We start from the raw sequence: 13,333 nt of genomic DNA on the forward strand, positions 1-13,333 counted from the left end.
CGGGAGAAATAAGCAACGCAGTAATAAACCCTGATAGACAACTGGTTAGCATGGATTCACTTTGTTTTACTTGAGAAAAGCATTGTAACAGTTGCCTAAGTTTCCCCAGAAGAACAGCGACACCTTTTCTCAGAAAAAGCTCTTATTAAACCATCACCAACCTTACATAAACGATACTTGTGCTTTACAAGTGGTTGTCCAATTACTAAAAATCTGACAACTAGATTGTCACCTGAGTGCAAGTTCGAAAGCCACGACTTCTAGTGCACCTGAGACGCATATGGTTTACAAAATAACCTTCAACATGGATCAGCAAGCTCGTAAAAAAGCAATCATTAACAAGCTTTGTCGTTCATTCGGTCGAAAACAGATAAAACAAGTGCCGAGAGTATAGGCTTTTCAGGAAATATTAGTTCGAGGTGCAGCCGCCAGATACCCCGTCATGCACGTGTCTATCTTGAAGGTTAAGGGAACCCTCAGGCAACACTCGGTCTCCCTTAGTCTCCCCTCCACACTTGTTTTTTTCACTTTTACCTCTTGGTGAAAAAAAAAACATCAGTGACGTCAAACGCAAAGCCAGCAATGAGAATTCCCCGGCTGTATGGCACTCCGAACTCTCGACCAATAAGGAGGATGTTAAAATTGCGGTTTGGACATTCTGGTTTGTTAGTCTTTGTCGCCCAAGCTTGCTAACAATAAACTTCCGCAAAATCTGTAGGCCTACCGGATGTTCCATATTCTGTCGCTTCAGACGTAGGCTTAAGTGATCCGAGGAGTGCTTGTTCCACCTGCGCCTAGGCAACAGTCCATTGATTACACAAGGTAAGTGTTTAATTTTGACAGTCTGTTGAATTATGGTATGCTTACAGTTACATGTCAATATAGTGCATGGGATATATAAAAAGGAATTATGTGGAGATGACAAGTCAGGACTTTTCAGTGCTATTACTGTTTAAGCAGAATAGTTAAGTAAAAAAAGGACAGTAAGACAGTGTTTTTCAACCGACGGACCGCGACCCGTTAAGGGGCCCTGACATCAGGCCGCGAGAGGTTATCCCCCCAAATGTTTTTATTGTTTTCTCAGCAAACTCATTAAATCAATAATGCATCCCCTTGCATATATAAATATTTGATGTATGCATGTGACAAGTGTCTCGTCGACAAGTTGAAGTCATTCGACCGATTCTCCTGTTCAGCTAGGATCTTCCCGATGGCGTAGTGGTAACGTCGTCGCCTTGTAATCAAGGGGCCCCGGATGGAGGTATATAGCGGTTCTGATCCCACTTCAAACTGTAGGTCCACTCCCGATTAGCCTATTTGTGCATAAAGTGGACTTAAAACAAATCAATCAGTCAATCTCCTGTTCAGCTGACAGAACTGCTGAGAAATAATAGGATGAATGTTTTCTCATTGCAGTTTTTCTTCAACTAACATCATTAAAATCAAAACAATAATATAGTTATAAATTTTCAGAGTATAATAATATATCCATATTTTCCTGTTAGTATTAATTAGAATTTTCGGTGTTCAAAATGCAACATGCCCAAGAAAATTAGCAATAGCCAAATTAAATGTCGATATCCGTGGTGGAGTGCTTAGCACAGTGCGATGCGACGCCAGGGGTCCCAAGTTCGAAAGCCGTTCTGGTCATGGAAGATTTTTCTTGTTGATGTCCCTTCATCAATTTTATCATATCACCACTAATCCCCATAGTCGAGATTAGCCAAAATTGACATTAAAGCGCCGCAAAATAACAAAAATCAAATCAAATTTGAGCTAGTCAATTTAAACCAATTTTGCATTTGTGATTTGTCAACAAGCTTAGGCATAATTGAGCCATCATTATTTATGATTTTCATTATTTATTAATATTTAATTTCAAGTGTACACGTTAATTAATGTGTAAATTTTGAAACTACAAAGTAAAAAGAAACTATTTGGCTACGATGTCACGAAGGTTGACAACAGTTGCATAAGTTAAATATGCCTGATAAAAAAAAAAATGTTGTCGTAGCTTTCGGTTTGTAAATAAGGCAATACAAAATGTCATATTTTGTGTATTTACGCGAAAGAATGAGGGAGGGACAGGTTATGTAAAAAGTGTTAACGGAAGTGACTTGCAAATAAGACGAGAGAAACACTGCGCACGAACTCAGATGGTTTCAAAAGCGTTTATCAGAACCTGAAAGGTCGTTCAGTTATCTCGAGCAAAGGAAGAAAATGATCATCATCATCATCTTATGATTACGTTGGATTGTCTGCACCTGGGGTGTACCTTGGTGCGAGTGTCCATCAATTTTATCATATCATCACTCATCCTCATCGTCGCCACTTGCCAAAAATTGCCAGAAAAGTGACGTAATAATAATAATAAATGTTCTCAAATGAGCGAGTGAGAATAAAATGACATAAAATAACCTTATTCAATCAATCTTTCTTACAGTTCCACACCCCCAGTCTATCTTCACAACAATGAAGAAAACAAGTTTATTGTAGTGTAGGTTACAATTATGTGGCATGCTTTAGTTTCTGGGTAAGGATGGACATATCAAAATTGTAGATCCACTCACGATTACATTGTAAATAGATCTATTGCTCTTAAACTATCATTTAAAAACAACAGGTCAATAAAAGAGTCTCTCTCTTTAGTGCCATTTGCTGTGTTGGGTTGCAGTTTAGTTTAAGAACAATATAAGCCTGGGAACAGAGTTCTGGTGCAACCACAGTAACTGCTTCCACATAGGGAATGGGGATCTGATATTTGTTTATAAACGATGCGGTACTTCCTGCGTGTCAACTTTTAACTGCTGTTCCTTACACAAATAAATCAATTCTTCACTACAATGAATAACGGTCGTGATGAGAATATATATCTTGTTTTCTTCTTTGTTTCTTAACTCACATTCAGACATGATCTTCATTATAAGAATCATTGCTACTGCGTACCATTTAATTTATAAATACGTTATTTTCTAACCTCTTCAATGGTGCTGGTATAAGACAAAGGGAATTTGAAAAAATGTTAATTTGCGGAATACACTGCTATTCGAATACTTCTGATAGTTCAATGCAGCGCTTGTGTGGAAAACAATAGCTAGGTGGATTTATTGGTTTGGAGATTGCTATTTATTTTAATTTTGTTACAATTCATTTGTTTTTGTTAAAAAATTATTTTAATTTTAGTTACTTTACTGAATTATTTTATATATTTAATTTATTTAGAAATTATGGTGTTATTAGTATATTTAATTAATTAAAGGGGAATGCTTTAGGGTTTAACATGATAACAATGAGTCAGCTAGGGGATGCTTGAGAAATTTTTTCTGGCTGAAACGATACCATCAAAGGGCTGCATTGTGTGCCTTTTACCTACCCACGCCCGCTTGCTCGCGAGGACAGGTATACCTGCTCGCCTGCCCACGGCAACGAGTCGACTTGCGTCTTTACCCGGGTTCTTGGTCTTCAAGGCGCTCTGCGCTTACAAGGTAACTGGGCATTTAACAAGACCCGGGCGCCTGCAAAACCTGCTGGAAGGAAACAGCCCTCCGGCAGCGTGTCGCTCCAGGAGTTTCATCACCACGTGGACGGCTGCAGCCAGTGTTGCCTACTTACGTAGCTCCTAAATCCTACGAAGTCCTAGGGGGAGCTCTCTGTTTTAAGGAGAATTTACAGTATATACTTAGTGATTTCAGTTCATTGTAAGAAGTTTTTATCTTATTGCCAGGAAATGCACGCAATATTACAGTTTCATTTATTTAAATGAATGATCGAGCAAACAAAAATCTTTTCACTGAAAACTAATTGTTTTTTATTGCATGGTGCCTTAACCAGGCACGCAGTGGCGCAACCAGAGGGGGGGCAGGGTGCATTGCTCACAACCTTGGACGGAAATTAAGTCTAGCGGAGGGGTCAGGGTGGGGGTCAAACATTAAAGCACAAGAAAAAACAGGCTAGCAGAATTAAAGAGTAGCAGGGCTAAAGGGTACTCAAGATGGAATTAAATTTCATATTTTTCGTGCATTTTCCTTCCAGACGGCCAAGGGCACCTGCAGAGGGGGAATGGAGAGGTAATTGCAACCCCTTGATTTCAAATTTTATGAAAGTAGAAATATATTATAAAATATTATACAGTCTCATCAAGTTCAATGCCGTAGCAAAGGGGTAGCGGGAGACGATCCTGAGCGCCGAACGATCTAAGTGAGAAAAGTTTTAAAACAGAATGCTATGGCGGCCCGTGATATTATTTGCTATTAATGTTGGTTTGTTACGAGTTGGATGAATTGATTATGTAATACGTCGCTCCATGTGAAAAGAAAATATTGTAGATGGAAATTTTACATGCCATATGTATGTACATTCGGAATGCATTTATCATGCACTTTCTTTCTTTCAAAAACAGTTTGTGTGCTTGTTTTCCATTATTAACTAACAATCCTCTGTTTCAACACAAATGCGTGAGAACCGACTTCTACCCCCTTTTTGCATGATTTATGAAGATAATAATGCCTTTCATGCTACTTTATTACTATTATTGTGATTGTTGTTGTTGGCACGTTTATCCAAGTACTTGCCCCCGCCCCCCACCCCAAACGAGGGTAACGGCAATGCCCCTGGCTGGCTACGACCCTGGTGTTCGCAGTAGAAGAGTGTGTTGTTCGACTCGCGACCTCAGCGTCGAACGTGACATGTTTCAGTCCTGCCCTATATCACTATATACACGTATATTGGTTGTTTACGACATATACTTATGGATCCTGTGCCACGGAAAACCTATTTCAATGTGTGTGTGTGGGGGGGGGGGGTAGCAACAATCGTCGTAAATTTCATTTCATTGGTGATGTGGCTTACGAAGCTTTGAGTTCCCTTTTTTAAGTAGTGAAAATCTATTGCAGTTGGCAACACTGCAGAACGGTGTGGGTCCGGTGCAGTTTCTACTCGAAGTAACTACGTCACGCAGAGGGAGGGGCCTGCAGTTGATGGAAAGAACTAACTGAGACCTACTAGGTATCGTAAGACTGCGGGTACCCGGCGGGTCTACAATGCCTGCCAGGAACGATCTGGGCAGGTGGCCAGACAAGCTGCTCAAGCGAGGGTGTTGCGCAGGTTGCATGGTATTTTAGGAGCGATGTCTCGCGAACGGGTCTGCTCCAGGTCTTGTGCAGGCCTCTGGATACCATCTCCTCGCATCCCCCTCACATCGAGCATTGGTTGAATGTAAACAATAACCACCAAGCTGTACAATGTGACAGCCTTTGCCTTTGTAAGCGATTGTATTGCTGATTGTGAGGTCAAGAGGGCCTATCGGCGAGTTGATTTTTCCGTTACTTTGGACCATGATATTGCAACTCTGTAATTGCATCTAGCTGCGTTGGTGATCAATCCACGGTGCGAAATGCCAGGAGGACGAGGGGATTTTCCTCCCACCAACGATCTTATTATAAAAGTTTTCCCCAGTAGTTTTTTTTTCAGGGAAAAGAGTTTGTAGGTACATAATATTGCTTTGATATCTAAATATGCCAACTACATTTATGGGTAGAGAAGGCGTAAATTCGGTGCAAGGGGAGAGGGGGGCGAAAATCTATTCCCATCCTGGGCGCTGAAATACCTAGCTAGTTGCAGCTCTGATAAGGAAGCATTTTGTTTCGAGAGATAACATATCTATATCTATACCAATAGCAACACATACACAATGAAAATAAAATACGAATGCAAGACTAATATAAATATGAGATCTTATTGATTATTAATAGAAACACTTAATAAAAAAAAAACATTTGAACTATTTTGTAATTTCTTGAAATTTTAAATTAGTTGGTAAAGGAATTAATTTTCTACTTTATACAAACATGCTATATATATCTGTGCGTGTGTGTGTGAATAAACGCAGCAAATTAATTCCTTTAATGATATTTAATTATTTAATAATTGACCTATTTCACACAACATATGTATAGTCTGCCTGTGTGTGTGTCGGTATATGAAATAATTTCGCGCCCTGCTTTTAAAATCTACCCTCCCCACTTAAAATTGAAAGATGCAAGTCTCAAGGCTGCAGTGAAAAAGCTCCAATTGAGCATCAGACAATAAATTAAATATCTTGTCGGAATTCCTGCAACAACAACGTGATGCGATAAATAGTTTGTTGTCAATTTCAACTATGATCTTGACTGGAAGCATTAGATCTATTTCAGTAAATCATCCACAAATTTCTCAGTTATTGTTGTTTTCCCTCTTTCCGCATTTTTCTCCACACACGATTCCCGCTTCATCTTCGGGGAAACCCTCCTGATGGAGAAAGCGCGATTGCTATGAATGTCACGTGGATTCAATATTTCGCATTCAGCCATTATTCACTTTGTAATTCGCCGCTTTTTCCACTATGTACATGTACCACCATCTTGTCCACGCTGATAACAATTACTGTTAAGCCCCCATCACTGTCCCGATGATAAAAGCTGTTTAATGACTACCTTCATGGAAAAGGACGAAATAAGTCCCGTTATGCGAGGCTGCTGAGAGGTGCAGGATCATTTCTCTTAGTTCACTGAACTCGACAAGTTCTGCTGTGTCGCTTCTTGAAGCCAAGTCAAGAAACATCAACAGACTGCTTCATTTCCTTGCTGGATTTAGGTACAGTATCATCATTAGACAATACTACGCGTACACGATCTAAAAAAATACATTCCCCGCACACAATTCTTAGAGAGTTACACATTCATTGTCAAATTAAGTGCAGGAGCACAATAAAACTCTGAATTAATCCGTAATATATTTACAAAAGCAAGTACGTCTGAGAATTATCAGAATGTTAGTGCCAATGTCTCTTTATTAGCATTACAGTATTAATTGTCTTATACTTCAACTACTGTACTTACACCTATTCTAATACTACATTTCGAGAGAGCACTCTTCTCTCGTCTTCAGCAACTGTTTGCGTGAAGACTAGACAATGGATAACGTCCAATTAACATTGTGTCCAAATATATCTGTGATGCTTTTAGACGAAGCGCGCCAGCAGACATAGCTACGTGTTTATCCCATCATCTGAGTTTTTGTTTTTAAGTTCACTTTATGCACAGATAGATAATCGGACCTGGACCTACAGTTTAAAGTGGAATCCGAACCACTATGTGACCACAGCGGGTATCGAAGCCTGGACCCCTTGATTACATGGGAACAATGATACCACTCGGGGAGGATCTATGGCAGCATCTATTTCATCTTTCATCTTCATAGGTGCGACCAATCTAGAGAGCTAGAAAAGTCAACTTGTAAAAACAAAATATAAATAGAATTTTAAAAAAACAACAACAGTTTCCAGCAATAAAAATAATTAAACTTAATAAACAGTTATGGCCATCAACCTTGAGAAGAATGCAGTGTTTCAGGTGAAATCCTGCAGCTGAGTTGTTGATAAATTACAAACTATTCATATACTAGACAGTTAACATTTGAAGTTGCTCAAAAATTTCTGTTAACTTTCTCTTTTTCACAAAAGACTTTGCATACGTTAGAGACAATTCTGAATTGAACAGTTCAACTGGATATACATTCCTCGTTTGATCATTTATTGTCATTGCTAACAAAATATAGTACATCGAATGTAATAAGAGGAAAAATGTAGTAAAATGTAGTATAATCAACGAGGGAATAAGTAATCAACAAATAATTAATTATAAGACTGATAAATGATGGCAAAAATTTAAAAGTTGCCATTGATTTTTTTGCTCTTAAAATCCACTTATCGCCGTAGAGTTAGGCAACACACACAACGCCTTGCATTTTTATTGCCGGTGAGTGTACACGAAAAAAGAAAAAACAATGGGAAAGGATATAGATATAAACGAAAGGATGGAAGAATAAGCAACCAAGATGATCCAACCGGTAGGACGTCTGACTACCACGCAGGGGACCCTGGATTGATTCCTGATGTGCGCAATCTCAGTTGGGATTTTTCAGCCATGTCCCTGGGGTTCATCCAACATCTAATAAATGGGTACCTAGGGGCAACCCTGGGGTAAAGGGCGTCGGAGAGTGGTGCTGATTACATTACTTTCCAAAAAATCAGTAGAGCCCTATCTCCACACACCCTTTGAGTACCTTCATGGTACGGTAGGAAGCCCGGGGGCGGCGTGAGGATTGTAAAAATCTGAACAACTACCGATTAATGTCATCATGACGTCTCTGTTAAAAATGTCCAACAAGCAACAGTCTACATGGTTTGAGATTGAGTTTCTTGTTTTAAGTCCACTTTATGCACAGAAGGCTAATCAGTACTGAATCTACAGTTTAAAGTTGGATCCGAACCACTATAGGGTAGCCCGGGGCTATATCGATCATTTCACATTGAACAGTATATACAAAAAACGAAAAAAACTTTTCCTCCAATACTGTTATTTTATTCTGAAACACCATTATTTTGGCTACGAAAGTGCACAATTTAAAATTATATCTTCATATTTCTGATAGTTGTAAAAATGAAAAAACTGAAACACTACACATTGCAAGATTTTCCAATACTACGGGGTAATTCTGATCATTGACGGGGCTATTCTGATCACTTGCAAAATCACATGTCTACATACATTTTCCCCAAATGAATTGTTTCTTTCCAAAAGTCCCAAGTGTCACCTTTAACAGCACTTTCGTTGTAGTAGTACAACTGACCGTAAAAACCGCAAGGGATATCGTCTTCATCGTTACCGACATTCTTAGTTTGCTGTCGTTTTTTTCATTTTCTTCCCTACAGACGTATGCTCGTCAGATGTTAAATGACATGCTCTCACTTTTCTTTTACATCGTTTTGTCTTTTCTGGCTGTGTGGTGGAAGATGGGATTATTTCAGAGAATAGTGAAGTGGAAGAAGATCGTAACGATCGTAAAAGCCCCAAAAGCCGATATTTCTTTCATTGGTTGGCTACACTGCGCTATACAACTTTGGCGCCACGAACGTGTACAACTAATATACATATCCCATTGTTACATATTTAGTTACTCACTCAGCTTACGTTCTAAAGCTTATCTGTTTAACTATGCGAAAATGCACATGCAGAGTATATACCTTGTTTCCAAAACCAATTTTTTACAGGCACATTAACTTACAAACAGCAACCGAGTAGGTTCTCCTTCTCCACTGATGTCATGCAGTTTGCCAACCCGAGCATTAACAATGCGCTAGGATCGAATATTCGTTCGTCGATCGAAGCCCCGTGATCGATATAGCACCGGGCTACCCTATGCTTCCCCCGGCCATAGAACCAGTGACCTCTTGATTACAAGGCGACAACGTTACCACTACGCCATCAAAGAGGCCCTCAGCCCACATGGTGAAGATTCTGCTGAATAGTCGAAGAGTTCTGTTTTCAGATTTTGGGATATCACCATTTTCTTTTCTTCTGGAAACGAGAGTATTTTCGAAAGACATTGTTTCTGAGACAGATAAGGCCCAAAGGAATTTTAAGCAATAAATCCCCAAGGTCACGAGGCCTGTGGTTAGAATGCAATTATCTCCCAGGACAACGACCTGGGTTTGGGTTTGGGTTTGTTGTGTGGTAATACCTGCACGTTTTGTTGAGAATGTGGCACTGGAGCAATCTTCGCCCAAGAATTCTCACAAGTAATAACGCAATAAGCCAAAGGCTTTGATTTGTGCTAAAGACAAGGTACGAAGTCTACTCTGTTTCTGCAGTTAACCAATCAGTTCGCTCTTGTGATAGGGTTAACAAGGCTAGGAACTTCTCGAGCAGTAGTTTCCAAACTGTGCGATGTTGCTCAGGACTCGGTATAACCCAGTGGGTTACAATGTTTCCTTGCGAACGTCAGGTTTACTGTTACGGTTACGGGAAAGCCCATTCCTAGAAGCACGTTGCGAAATAGGAGAATGTAATCCTTATCTGTATTTGCATATTTCCCTAATTTTACGTTGCTTTCAACGATTGGTGTAACAAGGCATGGGTTCAGTGACCTCCACCCCCCCTTGGAAATTCTACCAAATTATCTACAAATATTGATCAACTCATTGAGGATGTTAGTTTGCAGACCTCCGTGGCGGAGTGGTTAGCACAGCGCGCTAACATGCCAGGGGTTCCGTGTTCGAATTCCGGCTTGGGCATGGATGTTCTTTATGAGAATCCCTTTATCAATTTCATCTAACATCGCTCATCATCATCTTCGCGATTAGCCAAAAGAGGCAGAGAAGCGACGGGGTCACTGAAATGATTTAACAGTAAGGTATACTTTACTTAAGGGGATCTTACCCGGACGAAAATTCGAGCATTTTCCTTGCCAGGCCTGCGTAAGCTTATGGAGTAACTTGGTCACGGTTAACTCGAAAACCAGTCTACAGAAAATGTCTGTACTTGACTTGAACACTGAGAAAGCATGTTTCTACAGAACCACTTTTTGATATTTTCATTTACTGCATAAACGTTCCAAAACTTAATTAATATTTAAGCGTTATTTTTAGTTACCGATATGATAAATACTGAAAAAGGACGCATATTGTGATTATCTTGCAGATATTTTCCGTCGATTTTTCTACAAATTATAATACAAAGACATGTCTACGTTTTACCCAGGATTAGATCCGCTTACCGCTGTAACGCAGAAGCATCATCGATATGCGAGATGTTGCCAACAACAACATAATGTCCTCAATCGAATCAAGAACCACTCGCAATAGAGGCAGGAGTGATAACCATTAGACTATACCGGAACTAGTATGCAGAATCAATTGGGCATTATCCATTGAATAGTGCCTTTAGCTATACTTAGATTTTCAGAGAACACCTCTTCTCTCGTTTTGAGATGAACTTTTTTTTGTTTTGCGCCATTATCGTGAAGGCTGCTTCTTCAATTACCCTCGGTTCCTACGTCGTTTTTTGTGTAGTACTGCTACGTTGTTCCACTGAATTCTATGTCCTTCCATGCATGTTCGGCTATATTTAATCAATCTGTTACACCATTGCGTGAAATCTAACGTCATCTGCTGTCGTAAACAGGGCTTCATAAGCTTATGTTGTTTTCTTATTTATCAGAATTGCGACGAATTTGAAAGTATTCTCCTTATTCTGCCACGCCTAACAGGTTATGTTGATGACAATTAGAAACTTTTTCTTTTACGTTAACATTTTTCCATTGATTTCCTATCCTACTGACCTTCGGAAAATGGAGAGAAAGAAAGAGTCAATAAGGGTTATATAAGCGGAAATAATATTTTACTGTTGACACAGTTGTCCTTGGTCCCTAGTAAGATAGAAATGTTGTTTTTTTTGTTGTTTTTTTTAAAAAAAGGTCGCGATTTGTAATCTGTATATCGTTCTTTCTGTAATTTGTATAGAGATTGAGCTCTCTTCCTGTATATAGGTATACACAAATTTAGAGACAACTCTTTAGGGGTCAATCCGAGAACGAGACTTATTCTACAAAAGGTCGAGACTTCAGTACAGGCCTGGGGCAATTCGCTTGCACCTGTGAAGGCCAGCGAGAGATTCGTGCAGTGCGAGTTTCCCGACTACAACTCAAAGACAATAAAGCAGCAGAGCGAGTGGAGAAACCATCTATGCAGTGAGTTTTAAAAAAAAACTGCGGAAGGAGGAGAGCTCCTTTCACGTAACCACCTGCCATGATTGCAATGCACGCAGTGCACTGTTACTCAATAATACGATGGAACGTTTCCCACTGCACAAACGCGACCGACGAAGCCTCCTGGCTCGCTCACTCCCTCCTTTCTGCCTCTCTTACAATGCTACAGTAACGGTGCTCGCTCTGCGTTCCACACTTGCATACCAGAACGCTCTTTCACAAATACGACGAGTTCACCAGTCTTGGTTTAGTGAAACGGAATGTGTTACATGAAAACATATTTTATCAAAATTATTTTGCTTTGGTTTATTTTATTTAACTTCTCTTTTCTGCCACTTTGGGCTAATAGCGAAGATGAGGGTGAATGAAGATGAAATGGATGAATCACAAATATATATGGACGACAGAATACGAGCTCCACAGAAGATTATTCTTGCTGAGAGTCCAGACGCCAAGGCCTCGTTAATCTGCAAAATGCAGTCCAGAGTATTCTACGTGGGAGGGATGTTAACATTTGCTTATCTTCGAAAGGGTCACCCCTTAAAGACTTCAAAATGATTTTACTATGAGTCTTATTCAGAATTAAAAGTGGCTGTCTCATAATTCCCAATAAAACAGGACCTTCCGAATAGTTTAATGGCTGGCTAACACTGTCTCACACTGTAATCGAGGGGCCTCAGGTTCAATCCCCGATGGTGACACATTGTACAGTAAAACCTAGTCCTACTTCACACCGTAGCGTAGGTCCAATTTCGATCAGTCTATCTGAGCCATAGGGACGTTCGGAAAGTTGAGAAGCGCGGATTCAGTCTGATGGAAAAGCATATTGAATACCACTATGGGGTGGAAAAAGAATTAAATAATTTTATTAACCTATTTTGTAGCAACAAAATTAAGTCGAGGGAAGTTCTGACCCCTATAACTCCCAACGAGTTTGTGACATTTGCCCGTAGTTACATTTGCACGGAGGTGAATTTAGTGACTGTTACACGGAGAGGTCAATGTCCATGACCGTTTAATTTGCGACGATGACGATTGCATGGAAGTGCAAAATAAACTCGTTCCTCGCCAGAAACCTTGGAAAGACAATCTCCAAAATCTATACAGAAGAAGTTGGACGGGTCCATCGTGAAATCCTCCACCCTCGATATCGCTAGGAATTTTTTTATATATTTTTTACGAAGATTGTGTGTTGCAAATTGTGAAAAACAAAATTCTGGAGCGGGGCAACAAATATTTACGAGTGTACAGCCGTTTAAAGTGGAGATACAGCCGTTTAAAGTTGCGAGGTGGAAGTCTATTGCGGCCATGTCAGTTAAGTACCAGCCACCACCCGTACCGCTTTTTCAGGGCTAAAAAAAAATATAATTATAATTGCCCCCTCGATTCCGGGCTCCGCCCCTGAGGTAATTGACCTACCACCCCCTACCGCTACCGCGGCCCCGCCTCCGCTCCGCTCTGGTTACCCGCCTTTTTTCTATAGAGTTCCTTTAAAGGCATGTTAGAAACTGCCCAACACTAAATTTTCTTCTTCACGATGACCAACGTGGAGTACTTCTGTCTGCCAGCGCAAAAGGAACGCAAGCCTTAATATAGTCATTTTTTGTTGATGGAACATTCAAAAGTTAAAGTAAGCAGTTCGGAGATCGGACAACTCTTCTGCATCCATGCTGATCTGGGAAGTTAGTGAACCCATTCCGAGAAGACGCTGAATACCATGGCCACACTTACAATAAGATAACTCTCAATC

The 13,333-nt window shown here is 40.0% G+C and overlaps 1 protein-coding gene across 3 annotated transcripts in view; it reads left to right on the top strand.

Moving 5' to 3' along the window:
* LOC145986525 (aromatic-L-amino-acid decarboxylase-like) overlaps positions 1-13,333 on the top strand; it is a 63,406-nt gene that overhangs the window by 14,286 nt on the left and 35,787 nt on the right. The window contains exon 1 of one of the 3 annotated variants that reach the window (XM_083120635.1): positions 601-822. The exons of 1 other annotated variant lie outside the window; for it this stretch is intronic. The gene's annotated coding sequence lies outside the window, so the exon portion shown is untranslated. Of the gene's footprint in view, positions 1-600; positions 823-6,543; positions 6,631-13,333 lie in introns of those variants that run through there. One more of the 3 variants, XM_083120637.1, reaches the window with a different exon arrangement.

Source organism: Lepisma saccharinum, chromosome 4, assembly GCF_977018435.1.
Source record: "Lepisma saccharinum chromosome 4, izLepSacc3.1, whole genome shotgun sequence".
Taxonomy (NCBI): Eukaryota; Metazoa; Arthropoda; class Insecta; order Zygentoma; family Lepismatidae; genus Lepisma; species Lepisma saccharinum.